Source organism: Nelumbo lutea, chromosome 2 (assembly GCF_056320005.1).
Source record: "Nelumbo lutea isolate HS-2025 chromosome 2, American lotus-T2T, whole genome shotgun sequence".
Lineage (NCBI taxonomy): Eukaryota > Viridiplantae > Streptophyta > Magnoliopsida > Proteales > Nelumbonaceae > Nelumbo > Nelumbo lutea.
The window spans coordinates 47,549,671-47,570,798 of NC_142685.1; the positions used below are offsets into that span (position 1 = coordinate 47,549,671).

Below are 21,128 nucleotides of genomic sequence, written 5' to 3' on the forward strand. Positions count from 1 at the left end.
ATTTGCAGAAAAATGGAGGAAATTGCTCAATTTGTTGAAATTACAAAAAAAATGCAGAATATGCATGAAAATTACCGAATTTTCATGTAAACTGCAGGAAATTTAAGAGTGTCAAAATTTGCAGAAATTGTAGAAAAAATGCAAAAAACATAGATAGCTTTTTTGGGGGGTGGGGGTAGCCTTTAGATAGTGGGTTATTAACTACAAATCAAACCTAATTTAATCATTTACCAAAAATGTCTAATTTAATCTCTAAATGAAATAAAAAAAAAAAGAAAAAAAAAAGAAAACCAACCTAAATGGGCTGCAAAAAATGTAGGCATAGTTGCCCCATATTTAGTATGGGTTGGTCATTGACTAATTATCAGTAAAAAAAATGTTGATTTTCTGGGACTGATTATTGGTGAATGGAATATATCCAGGACTCATTCATCAGTAGGGTACCATGGAGCAAAGTATCAAGCCCCTAGGACTATTTGGGTCACATGGCCATAGAGCCAAGATATGATGGAAGTTATTGTATAAATGTATAGTGGAAAAGCTGTTTATTGTTAGGTCAATTGGTTGGAAATCTCAATTTACTGCACTGTTGTTTGGAGGTCAGCTTACTTTTTCTATAGAAATTGTTTATTGTTTGTTCGTTGGTTAGTTAGGATCCTCGATTTCTACTGTCCTGTTTCACTGTTTATTCCCCTCCTGAATCCGAGATATGGAAAAACATTACGGCATGTTTCTCACCGGGGCTGATGGTGACCATAAAGAAGCAGATGCAATAGCAGAACTTTCGAAAGCCATAGCTTTTACTTTAAGACAGACCTGCAGCTACTTCATCTTCGAGCAGCATTCCATGACTCAATAGGTGACTCTGCATCCACTCTTCGGGACTGTGAGGCAGCTCTCTGCCTGGATCCCGGGTCCCAACCACACAGACACCTTGAATTGTATAATAGAGCACGATGGTGAACAGAAATAAGTTCAGATTTATGTTGCTCAGGAAAAATGGTATCTCTATTGGCATCCAATCGCTCCCAAAGTTTTTATTGCCACAGGCGAAGGCAAAATTCATAACCTCACACACTTAGTCATGGGATTTCGAAGTTCCAACTTTTGCTTGAGAAGAGAGTACGGTAGTATGTATATAGATTATAGACGTATACCTGGGCTTTGAAATTATTGGTAAGTACCAAGTAGTGCAGAGTATTGCTGGCTTGCTGCTGCCCGTTGGACCACTCTGGTGCAGACGGTGCTGTAAACGAAAAGGCCAAGGAAGGAAAAGAGATTTTGTACATGATAAAAAACGGCAAACCGGTGATGAAGTCTGTGGAAAGATCTGGATACACATTAAAATATTAAGAAAACCCTTGTAAATCCGATATACAAATTAATTATACTTAAGGTTGAGAATACAAATACGTAAGAATATATGTAACTTCTGTGTTTTGTCTCTGCCTCATAGAAATGCATCTTTCTGGGAACTTAAAATTTCCCATGTCTCAAGAAAAAATTGCTGTCAGCTAGTGGAAATCCCAATAATGCGATCACAATATGGTATACAATCCCAAGTTGGGTGAATAAATGATTAAATAACAAATACATACTGGAGAATAAGAAGCTCAACTTATCAAGAATAACATATTCGATGTGCCAATTCAAGAAAGAATGATTTGCACCAAGCACGGAATCTTAAAAGTCCAGCTTGTAGAATGGAGAAGAAAGACTAAATTGTACTCCCGTCTTCCCGCAGTCATGTTCAAATTGTTTCAGTATGTAACAGTAGTTTATCTGAAAAGAAAATCAGGTGTGTCAGAACATTTGAAGGGGGGTGAGTGATTAACAGAAATATATTTTTAAAAAATTGGAAGAAATCCATCTTCCTGCTTATTATAAGGTGGTAACATCCAGGGAATATCATCTTCATGATCCAAAGATATCGATCGGTCAAAATTGATCCAATCTCCTTTTTCCTTTCTTCTTTATTGTTTTTGGGAAAACCGGGAAGATAACAAATTCCTAAGAGTGGTTCAAGTTCAAGATATTGTAGGCGAAAGGAAGGCCATGAATGACATGAACCCATACTTCAATAGCAGCACATGTGCAGTATATGTACATGAGGACAGTTCCCATCTTCAGCTGTGCTAAATTGGATATAAGGATCTAAATGTAGATTATAATATATACCTCCATGCGGAACAACACCAACTCCTACAGTGCTACAGAAAGACTCCAAAACTTTGAAATGAGAAATCTCGAAATGCATTTTCTGTTAATTTAGTGAGATTTCCAGCACACATGAATAGGTATCCATGGATTCCAGCTTCTCTGAACATCCACAGTGGAAGATTGAAAGATAGGTCAGCAAAGGCAGTAACAGCAACATCTCGGGGATGAACCTGAACTTTCATTGTCAGATTCGTCAACAATCAGCTTTTTTGGTTCAGTCCAGTCCTCTACACTTGAACCCCGACAATGTTGTTGGCCCCCCTAAGGCGCAGATAGGAGAAGAATGACCACCTAAGAAGAATCTCTCAGGTATAGGGGAAGGCGTGTTCATGAATCCGCATCCCCATGGGAAAATAACACTCGCAGAGATTCCAAAGTTAAGCGCTACATTGTAAAAGCCCAATGGGAAAGCATAATGAAGGTCAAACTCCTGTCAGATATGAAAGGAAAGCAAGTTCATCAAGTAATACTATATGTTAGAAAGAAAAGGTATGCCTAAAGGTCACGGATCATAGAAAAGGGTAAATTCATCAATACCAATATTAAATTTCAAAACATTTATGTTGTCAGCTCATTTAGCCTAAAGGAACAAATTAGCGATAGAAACATATGTAAAATAAAACCTTAACAGAAGTTCCCAAGAAATGGTACATTGTAAATGGACAAGGTAAGCCAAAAGACAACTAATCCAGTACAATAAACACTTAAGCATCCAAAATAACTCATTAAGAGCAACCTAAAAGGCATTCTTTTTTATTTTTTTGGTAATAAACCTAAAAGCCATTCATGTGATCCAAGAAGCATCTCATTCTTCACCTAATCTTTATTTTTATTAGCGAAGTTGCTAACCAATTTTCTTCCAGGGTTGTTAAGCATTCGATCTAACAGTTTTCATGCATCTCTATTGCCCATGATTATACATCCAGAAAAGCCATAACAAAGTCAGATTCCCTTCAGAAGATCAGCAGCAGCAGCAGCATCCAAGCCTTATCCCAACTAAGGCTTGGATGATGATGATGATCTACTAAAGGGAATCTGACCTTGATGATGATGATCTTCTGAAGGGAATCTGACTTTGTTATGGCTTTTCTGTATCTTATTCTTCCATTAATAAGATATAGACCTGAATTCTTAAGGCAATATCTTCTTCAATGCCTCCCTCGTTGGCAGACAAACTTAGGTATTAAAATAGATGCTAAAGGATATCCATCATCCACCAATACTTCTGATCATGCCTTTTTTTCAATGAAAACATTTTTATGGAATCATACACATTTACATCTCCTCTTTTTCATGTATCCTTTTAGCACCAAAACCTCCCTCTTTCTCATGGAAATATGACAAGTGTAGGTTGTTGATCATCTTTCAAGTTGGCAATTAACCTGTCTCTCCCCCTCCACCACCCCCATGTCTATCAACTTTCTTGTTTCTAAATACCAACTATATCATCTCTCCTAATAAAGCAGGATGGGAAAAATGGAGAGGTGCATCCAGAGTTGTATGTGATAGGAAAATCTCACTTAGATTAAAAGGAAAGTTCTATAAAATAGTTGCAAGGCCAGCTATGCTATATGGAGCAGAGTGTTAGGCAATCAAGAAACAACATGTCCAAAAAATGAGTATGGCAGAAATGTGTATGCTGGGATGGATGAGTTGAAAAACTAGAAAGCATAGGATCAGTAGGAACTTAGGAGTAGCTCCAATAGGTTATAAAATGAGGTAAGTGTGCAGAGTTCTCAATTATGTGTAGCAAATTAGCAATGACTTGGCCAAAGTCACATGTTTCATTAGATGACCACCCCATCAGAGCAGTTCAATCTGGTTTCTAATTTAGACTGTCAATTGCTAAACTGGTTGGCAGTGTGCAGTGTTCTGGTCAACCAGCCTGACAATCTTAATAGATCTAGATTTTTGAGAATTGTCTAATATGGAACTAAATACTCGTAAAATCAGTTATCTTTGGGCCTTTTCTTGAAATTGAAGAAAATGGCATAGTCAAACCCTGGTGAGTTTCCGCTCACCTCGGAAACCTCTTCGAGGGAGGCTTGACCTCCTGAAACAGAAGATGGAGAGAAAAGAGAGAAGGGAGGGAAGGAATAAACTGGACTCGGGGAGAATCATTCCTTGCTTTCATTATATGATGATGGCCTTATATAGCTGGCCTACAGGTGTAATATCAGAGGGAATATCCTCTGATTTCTGGATAACTAACTCTGGCAGATAACATGGGTGGAATATCTTCAGGCGGCAGAGTAACCAACTCTGAGTGTAACTAATTCTGGGGCTCTGTCGCCTGTCTCCTCTGTCTTCTTGTGAATGGCTGATAGGTGGTGGCCTGCTCCACTCCCCTAGTGGGTTCTGGAGGGAGTGTTTGGGTCTCAACAGTTCCTCCCCCCTTAGCACTGACCTTGCCCTCAAGGTCTAGGTTGGGAAACCTCTCATTCAGCCTTAGATAAGGTTCCCATGTGGCCTCTTCTGGAGGCAGTCCAGCCCATTCAACCTTGGCTTCTAGCACAACCTGCTCTCCTCGTCGAACCCATCGGAAATCCACAATCTTGATAGGCTCCGTGTAAATGTCCCCTTCATCTGTAAATTGGGATAAGTTGGGTGAGATAGGGGTATGATTCCCCACAGCTTTCCTGAAAGTGAGATGTGAAACACCGGGTGTAGCTTCGAGGTAGCAGGGAGGTCCAATCTGTAAACAACAAGGCCCACTCTCTCCAGCACCTTATAGGGCCCATAATATCTGGGAGCTAGCCTGTGCCAAGCCCGTCTCATCACTGAGACCTGGCGGTAAGGTTGGAGCTTAAGGTAGACAGAATCACCTTCCTGAAACTCTAGTGGGCGGTGGTGAGAGTCATAGTAGGCCTTCATCTTTTGCTGGGCTTTAGTCAAATTGGCCTTGAGCAGTCTAAGGATCTCATCTCTTGCCAGTAGGCGAGTCTCTACTTCTGCCACCTTAGCCGACCCAAATTCATAAGGTAATATGGGAGGCGGTTCTCTGCCATATAGAGCCTTGAAGGGTGTCATTCCTGCTGCTGACTGATAAGTTGTGTTGTACCAGTATTCTGCCCACGGAAGCCAGTGAGCCCACTGTTTGGGCTTCTCCCCTATGAAGCACCTCAGGTAGGCTTCTAAGCACCGATTAAGAACTTCAGTCTGTCCATCCGCCTGGGGGTGGTAACTTGTGGATGGGTGCAGTTGGGTTCCTTGCAATCGGAAGTATTCCTTCCAGAATGAACTCAGGAAGGCAGGGTCCGAGACAATGGATCTTTGTGTCCCATGCAATTTTGTGACGTCCCGTATGAAGATGTCGGCCACCGTTGCTGCAGTGTAAGGGTGAGGCAGGGCAGAGAAATGGCTATACTTGGTGAGACGGTCAACTACTATCATGATAACTTCCCTAAAGAATGGGGAAGTCCAGTGATGAAGTCCATGGAGAGGTCTTCCCATACTTGCTCTGGAATCTTGAGGGGTTGTAGGAGGCCCGCGGGAGACTGTGAGGAGTATTTCTGTTGTTCACAGGTCTGGCATTCAGATACATAGTGTAACACGTCCTTGCGCATTCCTAACCAATGGTAGTGGCTGCTGAGCCTCTTTAGAGTCCTTAGCACTCCTGAATGTCCTCCCAAAGAGGAATCATGAAACAACTTCAATAGTTCTGTTTTGTGGCTGGAATTTGGAGCAATCACGAACCGGCCCTTAAAGAAGAGGTCTGGTCCGACAATTTGGTACCCTGCAACCTGGGAAGGGTTCTGCCTCAATTTTTCCCTAATGTCCTGCAGCTACGGATCAGACCTTGCTTCTTGCCATATGGCTTCAAACAAGGGAAAACTGGGCTGAGAGTAGGTTAGTTGGGCCAGCTCCTCTACCCGCGATAAGGCATCAGCTACCCTGTTGGCAGGCCCAGGTTTATACTCTATTCGGTAGTCAAAGCCCATCAGTTTACTAAGCTATTTTTGCTGCTCTGGGTTGTGCACTCTTTGTTTGGCTATATACTTCAAACTTCGTTGGTCTGACCTTATGATAAATTGGCATCCCAATAGGTATGTACGCCATTTCTGGACTGTCGTTACCACTTCCATCATCTCCTTGACATAAGTGGACTGGTTCTGGTGGGCGGCTGATAAGGCCTTGCTGAAGTAAGCAATGGGTTGTCCTTCTGCACTAGGACGGCCCCCACCCCTGCACCTGAGGCATCACACTCAATCTCAAAGGGCTGGGTGAAATCCGAAAGAGTAAGGACTGGAGGGCTCGAAATTGCTATCTTTAAGTCTTCAAAGGCCCGTTGGGCCTCATCAGCCCAGCTAAAAGAATCCTTCTTCAACAGATGTGTTAGAGGGGTGGCCATGAGCCCATACCCCTTAATGAAACGCCTATAATACCCAGTAAGCCCAAGGAAACCCTTGAGAGCCTTTACAATAGTGGACGCCATTTTTGGATGGCATCTATCTTTTCTGGTTCTGCCATGACCCACCCTACTGCAACCACATGGCCTAAGTATTGTATCTGTTTTTGTCCAAAAGAACACTTGGTCATTTTGGCATGTAACTAATGTTCCCTTAGAGTGGTGAGGGTAAGTCTCAAATGTTCCATATGGGTGCCCCAATCCTTGCTGTAAACCTGAATGTCATCGAAGAATACTAAAACAAATTGCCTTAAGAAAGGCCTGAAAATGTCATTCATGAGGGCCTAGAAGGTGGAGGGGGCGTTTGTGAGCCCAAACGGCATAACCAGAAACTCATAATGGCCATCATGGGTTCTAAAGGCAGTCTTGTGGATGTCGGCCTGGTGAACCCAGATCTGATGATACCCAGATCGCAGGTCTAGTTTGGAGAACACCTGTGCTTCTCCTAACTCGTCTAGCAGTTCATCAAAGAGGGGTATCGGGAACTTGTGCTTCACTGTAATCTGATTCAGGGCCCGGTAATCTACACAAAACTGCCAATTACCATCCTTCTTTTTTATTAGGAGTACAGGGGATGAAAATGGACTGGTGTTGGTCTATATATGCCCTTTGCCCTTTGTTCATTAGCTCTCTTACCGCCTTCTCAATTTCTAGCTTGGAAATAGGGGTATCTATATGGCCTCACATTGGCCGGTTTAGAATCTGGTAATAGGGGTATCTGATGGTCATGCGCCTGGGTGGAGGTAATTGGCTTGGTTCCTTGAACACATCACCAAACTAATCAAGTATCGATCGTAGTGCCTCGTGTTGGGCTTCTGTGGGTTGGTCACAGTCTTGATTGTTTAAAGTTGGAACTGTGGGCTGCATGCCTAAGTGCATAAATAAGGGCTGTCCAGTATCCTTGGAGGCCCGTAACATGGAAGCTACAGTATCACCTTGGGGAATTGGAGCCACACCCCTTGTAGATGGCAAGTCTGACCATCCTGATAAAAGTCCATTGTCATTTTGTCCCAATCACATAGTGCAGACCCTAGGCCACGTAACCAATGAATTCCCAGAATAATATCAGCCCCTGAGAAATCCAATGGGTGGAGATCTACCACAAAATAGTGGCCTTGTATAAGGATCTTTTCCTTCTTGCACACACCAACACATGGCATCTGACTTCCATTAGCCACATAGATTGAAAAGAGTGGAGTGGGTTGTATAGACATACCCAGTTGCCTTGCTAATCGACAAGTGGTGAAATTCAGGGTAGAGCCACTGTCAATCAAGATCATCACAGATTGGCCCACCAACCTTCCTTCTACTCGCATGGACTAAAGAGGGTTGAGGCCCATGAGGGCGTGTAAGGAGATCTCGGCTCCAACAGGTTCAGGTTCAACTGAGATCAGTTCACAGTCTTCTACGTTTTCTTCCGGTTCTTCCTCTGTCTGAAGGAGAAACACTCGCTGAACTCTGCGCTTATGGCCCGGTCCAAACTTGTCATCACAATTGTAACAGAGACCCTTCTCGCGTCGGGCCTACATCTCAGCCCATGAGAGGAGCTTGAAGGGCATAGTGGGCCTAGGAAAAATGGGCTTCTGAGAATCCCCAACTTGTTTCATGGGTTGCTGTTCGGCCCGCTAGGGAGCCCTCACATTCGGGTAGGATGGCTTGCTGGTTCTGCGCATACTATCAATCTTCTCTTCTTGCAAGCGAGCCATACCCACCGCCGCCATGATTGTCGCTAGTCGAAGAGCTCTCACTTCCAGGTGGATGTCTTCTCTGAGACCTCCCACGAAACACCCTACCAAGGCCTTCGGTGGCCATCCATGTACCCTGGTCGCCATTCTTTCGAACTTAAGCTGGTAGTCTGCTACCGTCCCAGTCTGTTTTAGTCGAGTGAGGAGTTCGTCGTAATCCACAAACGTCGTCGGCCCAAAATGGATGCATAGGGCTTTCGTGAACTCTGCCCAAGTTACCTGAGGATGGGTTTGTCGATACCACTAGAGCCATAGAATAGCGTCTCCTTCTAGGTGAATGGAGGCGATGGCGACACACTAGTGTGTAGGGGTTTCATGGTACTCGAAGAATCTCTCTGCTCTAAAAATCCAAGGAATGGGATCTCCACCGGAATAGTTGGGAAAATTGATTTTAGTAACCTTTCCGGCGGGGTAACCCCCAGTTCCTTGGCTACCGAAAACAGAGGCGCCAGTCCCTGCTAAATGACTGGTCTCACCGGATTGTTGTTGGGAGGTGAGGTTAGAGATGACCACCTTGAGATCCCTGAGTTCGTTCAGTACCTGGTGGAACCCAATCTCAAGTTGGCCGACTCTATCTTCCATGGTAGAGGATCTTGTCTGCGGCATAGCTGGTCTGCAATTTGGCTCTAATACTAACTTGGTGAGTTTCCGCTCACCTCGGAAACCTCTTCGAGGGAGGCTTACCCTCCTGAAACAGAAGATGGAGAGAAAAGAGAGAAGGGAGGGAAGGAATAAACTAGACTCAGGGAGAAGAGAATTAAGGGAGAATCATTCCTTGCTTTCATTATATGATGATGGCCTTATATAGCTGGCCTACAGGTGTAATATCAGAGGGAATATCCTCTGATTTCTGGATAACTAACTCTGGCAGATAACATGGGTGGAATATCTTCAGGCGGCAGAGTAACCAACTCTGAGTGTAACTAATTCTGGGGCTCTGTCGCCTGTCTCCTCTGTCTTCTTGTGAATGGCTGATAGGTGGTGGCTTGCTCACTCCCCTAGTGGGTTCTGGAGGGAGTGTTTGGGTCTCAACAAACCCACAGCCCCAAAGGTTTAGGCTGAAAAGTTGGCCTTCCAGATTGAACCACAAAGAAACATGCTCTAGGAGACCCAATTTTAACAAAGTTTACGACTGCTATAGGATTCTCACAAGAACCTAACACATTTTTTTCCTTTAACTGAAGATATGACCATAGAATATAATGGAGGAATTGGAGATCTACGATCAAGTCCACTTGGGTGGAATGGCACAGATCTTGATGATTTTCTAACAAGGAAAAAGAATTGAACTGCAATCTATCATCCCCTCTTTAATGAAGTCTATAAATTACCTGTTCAAATTATTATAAAAGAAAAAGAAAATGAAGGTTTACAAATCCTGTGCAGCTTTCTTCCCTTTTTTGAGTGAGGCTATTATATTTATTTATGAAACTTCACCATACCTACCTTGGATTTATCAGATTCCAAATCCAATGGTTAGGGTTAGAAAAATTATCCAATTCCAATTCATTTTCCCTTGTTTTATTTCTTTTTCTGATTAGTAAATTGAAAACTTTATTGATGAGATATAAATCAGAAATAACATACAACAATATATTATACATAATCCACAGCATATATTGATGAAGCTAGCCCAATGCTACTCCACCATAATCCCCTGATAGGACAAGAAATTGCATATTAATCTAAAGGATATCCATCCCACTTCACATTTTCTCTATTTGCTCCACAGTCATTTTCCCTTGTTTTATTTCTTTTTCTGATTAGTAAATTGAAAACTTTATTGATGAGATATAAATCAGAAATAACATACAACAATATATTATACATAATCCACAGCATATATTGATGAAGCTAGCCCAATGCTACTCCACCATAATCCCCTGATAGGACAAGAAATTACATATTAATCTAAAGGATATCCATCCCACTTCACATTTTCTCTATTTGCTCCACAGGCCAATGAATCCACAATGTAGCTGCCAGACTTTAGGATCCATAAGACCTCAACCTGCAAACAAATAGCCAGGAACCTAACCTCCCTTATTTGGTGTCTGAGACTCCACGGTCCCATTCTTCACATATCCACCATCCGATAATAGTTCTGGAATCCTTTTTGCTAATCAAGTTACAGAGACCAGGTACAATTGCAATTCTCATACCACGAAGGGCAGAAAATAGCTCTGCTTTTATAGAGTTTCCTACACCTGGTGGACCTGAGAATGGCAAGACAATATTGCTTCTGTGCTCCCAAAAAACACCCCAAATTTTCCCATGCTTTCTTTCTTCTTATTTATTCTTTTAGAAAAAACCATGAGTTAAGGATTTCACATCAAGCTCAAACTAAATACAGATGAAATTAGAAAACTCTCAAGATTGTATGCAACACTAAGACTGCAAAACTTTTTGTTCTCTATCATACAGCAACTTTTTGACTATGAATCCTATCATTATAAAAGTTCGTTTTTTTCAAAGCTCTCCACTGACAACCATAAAAGATGTTTTCTTAAAAGTAACCAATTCAAAGTTTTGGTAATTAAAAGAAATGCCTGAAATACTCTTAAGAACTTGAAATACAAAGATACTTCATATCCTGCAGTGACTATTAGTCTATTAAGATGTATTTAGAAATGAAACTTCTCTTCCTATTTAGTTCAATGAAACTGCAGAAGACTTGTGGTAAATCTCTAACAAGAAGAATAGTAATGAAAAGGAATTGAAGCAAACAATAATGGTTGTTTAGACGAATTCATTCTAATATTAAAATTCCAATAAACAATTTACCAAAAAATGATGGGGGAAATTTCAAGCATGTATATGAGATGGTAACAAATATTGAAGTTTTAAGAAATATAAAATAACTTTCTAACCCAAAATTATATGATCTAAATAAACTATTATAACAAGAAAATGCTAAAATTTAGCAAACACAAATAAACTAGGGTGATTTTAAAATTCAGAAAATTTACTATGATGAGCAAACAAAATTTTATGTGAAATATTTATGGCAAATTACCAATATAGCACTATGATAGAAAAGAAAATGATCAAATTATTCTCCAGGAATCAGTTAAGCAATAAAAAGTTTGTAGTTTTTAAGTAATATGATAAGCATATGGTTACATCTTTACATAAGTCTGTGGAAATCTAGATTGCATGCACTCATTGATGTTCTGATTATCATCCCATCTAAATTATCCCTTTAAAGTTTATCTGACTACAAAAGCTGAAGAAGAAGATTCTTCTATAAGATGATACTCTTAATAATATGCACAATCACCAACTTAACTGAACTTTCAATTAGCCTGATCAACAATTTAAAACTTGTAGGAACTAAAGTTCTACTGAATCCCACTTCACTAAATGAATTTTACCAAACAACATCAAGAACTGCCCCCATCAGACCCAAGAAATAGTTCAGGACTACAGATAATTAGATGTAGATCACTTTGATCCATCAAATAAACAGATGCATTCAAAGTGTTAATATCAGTTACCAGAGGCAAGCATTGACAGTGTACACTACAGTTGTGCACATTTACAAGGCCTATCTGAAAAACAAAGGTTGTCCTTGTTAAGCTATTGGGCCTTGGCCTTAGTCCTTCTATTTATTGTTTGCTTTTTATATTTATGGGTCTTAATTGTTGTTTGAAGTACCTTTAGTGAAGCTGCCCTATTAAGGGCATCATTGTAATTATGCCCTAATTATGATTAGAATTAATAAAGGAAGTTTAGAGGGGGCTGATAGAAGGTTCAATTATCTCCCAAAACCCTATTCTCTTCCTTTATCTCTTATCTATTGATCTGAACTCGTCTTTCCAACTTTCTTTTTGCTTTTTCTTTGATTGAACACTAGTTTATTGCTGTTCTGATTTCCATCTATCCTTAAAAAAAAAAAGAGATAAAGAACAGATTTTACAACAAAAGCCTGCCATGCATAGTATCTAGTATGGAAGAAAAGTTCCAGTAATGAAGAACTAGACAGTAGTTATTTGCGCATACCCTAATTTTGATTAGCAGGTATCTGTCCTACTTAAGTAAGGGCACCAAAAAAGAATAACAGTCAAAAAAAACATACTACCAAAGTATAAACCAAGGCATATCCTCTCGCTGGCCTCAATGGCCAATCCCTCATATCAGGTTTAAAAGTGTATTTCAGGGATGAGAGTAGACTATGTCGAAGGTGCTTCCTTAAGGTATGCCATGTAAGATTGTAAGCCAGGCCATGATGCCTAGAAGAAATTAAACCAACAGATAAGCCCAATGATGGATCTTTGTAAAAGGAGGACTTCAACCAATCCTGGGAAAGTAGAGATATGCAAGCCACTAGAGGGATTATTAATCCTTTGAATCTGGGCAAGGACAAGCCAGAACTTAACTTCTGATGTTTGGTCCCACCCATATGCCCACGAACCATCCCAAATGTCCCCATACCCAAACAAGTTTTTCAATTTGAGTGATCCTTCAAGTGACCAAGACCTAGCCTACAAAAGCATGTTTGCATCTTCAAAAACCATATGAGAATAATTTGATAATATATTTATAACCATTTTAAGTATAAAATCCAAAGAATGTAATAGAAAGAGAAATCTACAGGAAAATTTGCCAAGTTCTTAAACATAAAAATATTGAATGGTCCATTTCTACCCATATGAATTAATGTATGTTTTAATAAATGTGTATAATATGGTTATCTATGCATTCACAAATATGTACATCTGCATACATATCCACATGTTTGCTCATGTATGCTGAAATGCATATCTATATCTTGTATATGACTGCAAGGCGAGATTTCGCTGTAACATTTTAATCGAATATAAGTATTAGTATGTAAACTAGATGTTCACATCTAGAATTAAACAACAATGACTCTATATCAGATTCTCAGTTATTCAAACATGCACACTTGGGCAATTAGCAGAGAATGACTATGCACATTTCACGTAAGTTTACACATCTCCCAAGAACTACAGAAATAGAGGAGCACAAAATGTACATTACCTGCTTTCCTTGGTTTAACAAGTGAAAGAAAAATATGTCCCTTAGAAGACGAAAAAATTGTGAAGGAAGATCAATTAACATCAGTGGCCCAATGATTTACAGACTGAGATATAATTCAAATCAAGCAAACAGTAGAGTCCATTCAAAAGTTTGCAAGATTGTTTTCTACTATGTTCATATGAGATCTCTGTGTAGGAAAAAAAAAACCTGCAGAGAGCAAATCTCCTCTTCTTTTCTTGGTATTTGGCAAAAGGCAGTTTTCCCTTTTTTGTTGGGGGAATTTACGTGTGGAACCATGATAAGCTTTTCTTCCTTCTATAAGATGCAGGCTAACTAGCATTTTCATCATGCAAGACAAAATTCAGTGAACAAACAACGGTTACAACATCATAATCCCCCGCCCAAACATACAACAATTTAATTTCCATAGCGATCGGCCACACATTCATAGAAAACTGGACAACCGACTCCAAGTTGTAACAGCAAATTCTTGAGACACCAAAGACGAAAACCCCAGCACGAAGCAACAGTTTCGCCCCCAAAAAAAATGAAAATTCAGAAATGGGGGAATAAGAAAACAATAATAGCAGTACCTCAGGCTTGGAAAAGATTCCGATATATCCAGTGAGGGGATTTTTGGCCTCCACGACCTCGACAATGATATTAGCAGTATGGAGTAGCTCGGGGGTTTCGAGTCAAGAGAAATGGTGACGAAATCGAAGATTTCAAGCCTCTGAAGACCTGTATTGACAATGCCAGCGGCTTGGAGGAGCTCTTGCATGGAGGTTGCATTCTTGAGTACCTCAACTTCAGCTTCGATAAGAAAATCCTTGGCCTTGGCATTGCCCTTGATCACGACGTCCTGAACTCGAAGGGTCAGTCTTCTTCCTCCTCTTCTTCGAATACGCTTCATACGCATCGAAAAAAAAATTAAGCAAAACTAAAACATTATAAATACTTTAATAAATCATAAAAATACATCAATACTAAATATAAGATATAAGACCGTATATATATATATATTAATATATTTATAAAAATATATATTATAGTTAATTATAACTTCATTAAAAATCATATGCTTAATTATAATTTATAAATTATAAATTTAAGTTTTAATGTTTTATGGGATGAGAAAAACTCATATCTTCTATTCAACCATAAAATATGCATAGCACAACTACTATATGAAAATATAATTACTAATTATTTATTATTTTAAAATTTATAAAAAATAAATAAACATTATATAATATATTCAGAAATAGTTATTAAAGAAGAAATTTCAATTGCTTTGTGGATATGATAGATCATTCATAGAATTATAATATATTCAGCCATTGTGATCAAATAATAAAATATAATTATTTATTTATTTATTTTTTATTATAAAAATAAAAAAAAATAAAAAAGTGGATATGATAGATCATTCATAGAATTATAATATATTCAATTGTTGTGATTAAATGATAAAATATGATTAATTATTATTTAACTTTTAATCCTAAAAATCAAAAAAATCAAAAATAAAATATTAAGGAAGAAATTTCAATTGCTCTATGGATATGATAGATAAATCCATAGATCTAAAACATATTGGGTCTTTATAAGCCGAGAAAAAATTACATTTCCAAATATTTTGTTAATTTATATTTTTCCCGAATATCTTTATGAAATTTCCATAAATCTACTGATAACACAAAAAAAGGGAAAATTCATCTGTTGTTAATAAATGTTAATCAGTCAATAAGTAACACTTTAAAAAAGCACACAAATGTCATTCGAGTGTCATCTAATTTTCTTTATCAACTATCCAAACATTGACAAAAAAAATTAATAGTCTCAAATTCTTGCCTCTTCCATTCAAGAAAGTTGGGGTTACCAAAATACCCACTCAAGTGTAACCCCAACTTTCTTGAATGGAAAAAGCAAGGATTTGGGACTAATTTTTTTGTCAAAGTTTAGATGGTTGATAAAGAAAATTAAATGACACTAGAAGGGTATTTGTGTCCTTTTCAAATGTCACTTAATGGCATATTAACTGCTACAGTTACTGAAGTGTCACGTTTTGAAAGTTTAGGTATTGAATTGTCGCATTTTAAAGTTCGGGGACCAAAGTGGCATTAGGCACAAAGTACAAGGTACTAATCGGGAATTTTCGATCATTGCTATTAATAGGGTTGTATTATCATTTTTGAAAATAGGTTTGTTAATGGGGTTTCCAATCCTTGTCGTTCACCATTATAGTTTGCCCATTTGAATAGACAAACATGGCAAGTAAATTTTGAAAATAAAGAAACCTTATATCGTGTTTTTTTTTCAAAAAAATATAGTATCTTTTTGCAATCACATTCTCTCTCGGTTGACTGTAATCTTACCTAATACACTTTGTTGACGTGTTAGCATTTGAATGGAATCGGCGTTAGGATTAGAGCCTTGGGCCCACGTGCAATTTAGCCCCATTGCCCACTTGCAGTTTGGTCGGTTAGTTAAGTTGTTACACCACAACTGACCATCTTTGTAATTATAAATAGGGAAAATTCCCGATCAGGTACTTTGGCTCAAGTGACAATTTGGTCCCCGATCATTAAAATGTGACAATCCAATATCCAAACATTCAAAATCTAACAATCCAGTACTCGAACTTTCAAAATGTAACAATCCAGTACCTATAGTTAACCACTCCGTTAATCAATTGTTAAGTGACATTTGAAAAGTCAAAAATGCCATCTAATTCTCTTTATCAATCATCCAGATGTTGACAAAAAACTGAACAATCCCAAATCCTAGCCTCTTTTATTCAAAAAAGTTGGTGACTATTTAGAAGAATTTAGAATTTGGGATTGTTCATTTTATTGTCAATGTGCAGATGGTTGATAAAGAGAATTAGATGGCATTCTTAGGGCATTTTTGACTTTTCAAATGTCACTTAACAATTGATTAACGGACTGATTAACTACAGGTACTGGATTGTCACATTTTGAAAGTTTGAGTACTAGATTGTCAGATTTTGAAAGTTCAAATGCTAAATTGTTGCATTTTAAAGTTTGATGGCCAAATTATCACTCGAACCAAAGTACAAGGTATTGATCATGAAGTTTCCCTATTTATAATTATAAAGATGGTCGATTGCGGTGTAACAACCCAACTAACCGACCAGACTGCAAGTGGGCCACGGGGCTAAACTGCACGTGGGCCCAAGACTTTAATCCTGACGGACTCGCATCCTCTATCCTTGCCATTAAGAAGTATCCACGACACCACTTCATTCCAAATTCAAAACTAACGGAGTCAAGTATTTAACGACAATCGGAACTCAAAACTTATCAAATTTTGTAAACCCGCTCAAATTTGAAACTCAAAATGTGCATCTCCATCCTCTTCCGCGCCCCCCCCCACCCCAACCACGGTACATTTGTCTGCTGCAGTGGCCGGCTTTCAAGTCTCAATTGCCATTCATTCCCCATCTCAAGCTCCTCCCCCCTCTCTCTGTTCCTCCTTTTCATTGCTTCTTTATTCTTTCTTCCCTCTCGTCTCTCATCCCTAACATTTCAAACATGCTTTAGTCGTAGGGCTGCTTCCTTGGAGTTGAGTCGTAATTGAACAAAGCAGTTTGAGGTCCCACGAGCTTTTTCTAGAAGTTTATTCTCACAACAAATGAAGTGTCTACTCTGACCAAAGTCTTTGGCGGTGGTTCTGTTTTTTGGTTTTCTTATATCCCTCACTCGGCCTTATACCCTATGCAAGCTCTCTCCTACAATGAACCACCTACTCTAGAGCACAATTAAATCCTATTGGCGATGCATGTGAAAACAAATTACAAAATAAGTGGTATCTGGTTATGGCGGATTTGACCCTCTAATGATATTGTGACACATGATACCTCGGAACAACTAGGTGACACCCGGAACCAATTTGGCAATAACTTGCCTTAGCTAAGTTGATGGTGTCCCACCTAGTGGCTTGGCCCTGACGCGAACTGGCAACCTGGCATAGGCGCGACATGGCAGCCTAGCCCTAGCGCAAACTGGTAGCCTGGCACTGGCGTGACCTGGCGACTTGTCCTTGGCGCGGCCTAACCCTGGCGCAAACTGGTAGCCTGGCACTTGCGCAACCTAGCGGCTTGTCCCTGGCGTGGCCTAGCCCTGGTGCGACCTGGCGGCTTGGGCCAAGCGCGACCTGGCGGCCTGGCCCAGGCGCCGACCTGCAAAACGTGCTCAGCGACAAATTCGGCATGCATATCCGAACACTCTCACGATCCTTAGAAGTTAGCCCACGTGCCGAACAATCCGGAGGGTGGTCAACATGCATGGCGGTTGCCTCAGGGAATCTCAGACCACTTAGACGACTTCTTGAAAATCTCGGATATGGTGCGTGAAGCCCACGCCAAACAATTCCTATATAAAGGCACCAACCCCAATGACATGAGAGGGGCAAGTAAGCAAATTCTACCTCTCATACTTTGTGATTTTTAGCTCGCAGTCTACTATGAGAGTATTGACTTAAGCATCAGAGCGACTTCGCCAGGTAAGCCACCCCGAGTCCTCTAACATTCAGTTCCTTGCAGGTCTCTAAAGAGCAACGAAGCTCATCAATCCAGCTCGCCACCTGGTTAGCTCAGCACCTCACAGGCAACTCGGCACCTGGTCAACCCGGCACCTCACAAGCAACTTGGCACCTAGGCAACTCAGCACCTAGTCAGCCTGGGACCTCATAGGCAGCTTGCCACCTGATTATCTCGGCACCTCATAGGTAGCTCGACACTATAGTCAGCTCGCCACCTAGCCTGCCCAACTCGACTCAACTCGGCAACTAAAGTTCTCCACTTCGGTCTGAATCATCGGCCACTTAGAAATAGACCAAATGACGAGGTACTTAACCAAAAAATCGATTCATCAATATATACCCCAAGATCAGTCATGAATGGCAGCCTTTCTCTGTAGAAAAACGACATGGCAGGATGTAGAAAACCAGCAAAATTGATATGCGATTGGTGAATGTCTGGGCATGACACGGCCAGTCAAGTAGCCGATGAGGCTCACCAGTCATCACAAGGAAAATAAAATACCCATTTGGAAAATTTTATTTATCCAAACTAGTGGTGGAAGACTGAAACCCAGAAGGAGAAGCCACTCAGTCACGACCATCTTTAGTGAGCTAGTGCATAACACCTGCTTTGTTTGTCACTTAGAGAAAGTAGCAGAAATCACCAAAGTGTCAAGTTTGACTGTGACTTTTACTTAATTGATTGTGACCAAGAAAAAATGAAAAGAAAAAAGAGAATGGGAAAAGGCGAGGAGGCCGGCCTCTCAGGGTTTCCGTTTTCAAGTGGGAAATGTAGGCAATCCCTTAAAAAAATTCAAAGATGAAAAGAAATCTCAAGAAACGAGAAAATACTATGAGTTGTTCTGATCTCTTCCGATGGTTGTAGCTGGGAAGAAGAAAGAAGCTTGAGAGAGAGGGTCAAGCAGTTGAAAAAAGCCTCCATCGACCAGTTGGTAGTAGTGGTCTCTAGTGGCGTAACCAAAGGTGACCAGAGAAAGAAAGAAGAGAGAGAGAGAGGTTTGAGATGGAATTAATATGTTTGGAGAACCTGGGCGGGAAAGGCAAGATATTAGAAGTTTAGAACAACTAAACAAACAAGATTTATTTTATTTTATTTTTTATTTTTTGATGTTAAAGCCTGACTCCGTGAGTCCGATTTACTGGACCCTTAGGTTTAGGGAAGCGTGAACCCACCAATTAGAAATGAACTTGTCAGCAACACTTAAATTAACAGGAGTTTGCAAGTTAATTGAAGGAATCCGGTTGAACCGAACACAAAAAGGACAAAGACTCATTTCTATTTGCCTTCCGTTGAAGTTTGCCGTTATAATATTTTTTAATCCTCATATTACTCTTGTAATAATTATTTGAATAATTGGAAGAAAAACATTGTTCATCTTTGCTGTTGGCAACCCCTCCTTGACATTTGTGGCAATCCGATGTCAACCCATATTACCCTTGTAATAATTACGGTTGAATTAGAGAAGAAGAAAGAACATAACACAATAGAGCTACAGGTAGAAGTTAGCCAAATCCCATATAATCTCGCATACATCCCTCTCGAGATGAGGGAACATCATCTAAGAATACATCTAGAAGCATATACGAAGAGAGAGAGAGTGTGGATTTTGAAAATATGTGATAATTTATGAAAAAGTAATGAAGAAAACACACAAGATCGAATCGTGATCGTTGATTTCATCAATCGTAATCAATAATCAACATTGCACCAAAACCAAAACGCCTTTCACAAGCCACGCGGGTGTGAGCAAAGTGCACTGCACACATGTGCACTACGCGATATCTAACCCCCATACTCTTTTCTACTATTTATAAGAAGTGTAAATCAACTATATTAAAATAATGAAAAATAAACTTATAAATTTTTCGTGGGATAAATTCAAAACTAAATTTTTTAAGAGAAAAACTAATTTTCAATAGTGTGCATGTGCAATTTCTCATCTAATTGACTAATCAATCACATTGGATTTAATCTTAACATCCACCACCTTGTGATTGTTGGTGTTGCCCTTTCCTCGGCGTTCGTTAGTTCAGCATGGAGAGTCCCACCGGATTCAGGGTGAACAACGGCGGAGAGGGTGGCGGTGGCCAGCAAAACCGCTAGGAGAAAAGGGGTATGGTTTTCATGTCTGGTATGTGATGTGATGAAGAGACGAGAGGGAGAGGGAGAGAGAGAGAGAGTGTGTGTGTGAAAGTGAAGAGGAAAAGAGAAGGGACGGAGGGACCTCACTGCAAATTGGCGTCCGTGAATGTAAAATTTACCGGCGGCCGCAAGAAATCAACCGCTGTCCCGGTCAAGTTCATGGTTCATACAGAGTACAGATTCGCTCTGATGGGTCCGCGCTCTCACAATGTCGCTTCCTCGTCTTTAGAGGAGATATGAAGGAATGAAGTGCTTTACCTCCACAATTTAAAACCCCTAACATCTTCGGATGTGGCGTGACCGGTCGAACCTCATTCGGAGCCTTGCCCGGAGATGTGGCATGGCCGGTCGAACCTCATTTGGAGCCTTCCCCGGAGACGGGCTGGCCTGACACATCCGTGATAGTCTGGTGAGTGACGCCACCGCCATCAAGATGCAGTGGTAGATGCCCTCAATTTTCTGGCTACTATGCTCATCATCGTTGCCGTAACCGATAAAAGAAGAAAAAAAGAAGTAGAAGCGATATCTGCACTAATAACTTTGAGAGAAAGTTCCTCTTCTCGCTTCAGAACATTTTTCTTGAGTTTCTCTAGACTCTTCCATAAGGACAGTAAATCATCGCAGTGTTCAATATCGCATCTGATGTCGTTTGCGCAAGTAAATTGCCGATGATCTTCTCACTGGCCAGGGTTAGGCTCGTAGGCTCGGATATGGGAGAATGGGAGGGAGAGTTCAAATCGTTCAAAACAAAGTTTTCCATTTTTTGTCTTTTAACGTCGGGACGGATAGAAGTTACGTCCGTTATATTAAAGGAGTTGACGTGCACGCCTCCTATTGGAGGGTTCACGGGCTCCGTGAAGCTAAGGGTCCACTTGGACTCCGTTGACTCTTGGCTCCAAGTGAACGAGGGATATGTTCAAATTCTATTGATCCGGACTCACACCCTTCGATTCCATTCAAATGCCGACACGTCAATAAGATTACAGTCAATCGGGAGAGAATGTGATTGCAAAAAGATACTATTTTTTCGAAAAAAAAAAAC

General features: G+C 40.1%; 1 long non-coding RNA gene across 2 annotated transcripts; it reads right to left on the reverse strand.

Annotated features, from left to right (window-relative positions):
* Positions 1-1,347: 1,347 nt before the first annotated feature.
* On the reverse strand, positions 1,348-20,829 carry LOC148870435 (uncharacterized). 2 transcript variants are annotated; one of them, XR_016107523.1, is made up of 4 exons: positions 19,932-20,829; positions 13,971-14,284; positions 2,179-2,650; positions 1,348-1,782 (listed from the first exon to the last, which is right to left on the reverse strand). It is a non-coding gene; the product is annotated as an uncharacterized LOC148870435 (long non-coding RNA). The 2 variants fall into 2 exon arrangements; XR_016107522.1 differs by lacking the exons at positions 2,179-2,650; positions 19,932-20,829.
* Between the last annotated feature and the right edge of the window lie 299 nt (positions 20,830-21,128).